This window comes from Bison bison, unplaced genomic scaffold (genome assembly GCF_000754665.1).
Source record: "Bison bison bison isolate TAMUID 2011002044 unplaced genomic scaffold, Bison_UMD1.0 scf7180017864075, whole genome shotgun sequence".
Classification (NCBI taxonomy): domain Eukaryota; kingdom Metazoa; phylum Chordata; class Mammalia; order Artiodactyla; family Bovidae; genus Bison; species Bison bison.
In genome coordinates, this window is record NW_011494647.1 from 1,169,446 (window position 1) to 1,169,916 (window position 471).

Consider the following 471-nt stretch of genomic DNA (forward strand, 5'->3'; position numbering starts at 1 on the left):
CATCTTAAACTGCAAGGATGTCCATTAAACATCACAATTAAACACGCCAAAGGAGAAGCCATGTTGTCAAAACGCCCACTTAACCCATTCAAAAATCTCAAACTGACCATTTGCTGACCTTCTATAACCCCAGTTGTTAAAGCTTTTTTTTTTCTTTTTCTCTTTTTAAACAAGAGAAATTAGACAGATACATGTTGGTAAATGCTAACTGTCCGTATTCACATAGAGACACAATGTTATATCTGAGCCCAATATATGGAGAAAGGAGGAAAAAAGCTAGAATTCCATGCACAGCTGCACAGGGCCTAGCGCTCTCCAGTTTCCAGCAGAGCTAAGGGAACTGGAGGGTTCCCACCACCCCAAAAGAGCATGGTGGTATTGATCCCATAAAGTTCTTGTTGAGACAGGAAGGGATAAAAATGAATTTGGAAAAGGAAGGGGTAGAGACTCTTTTCCGACTGAATTCTGCTG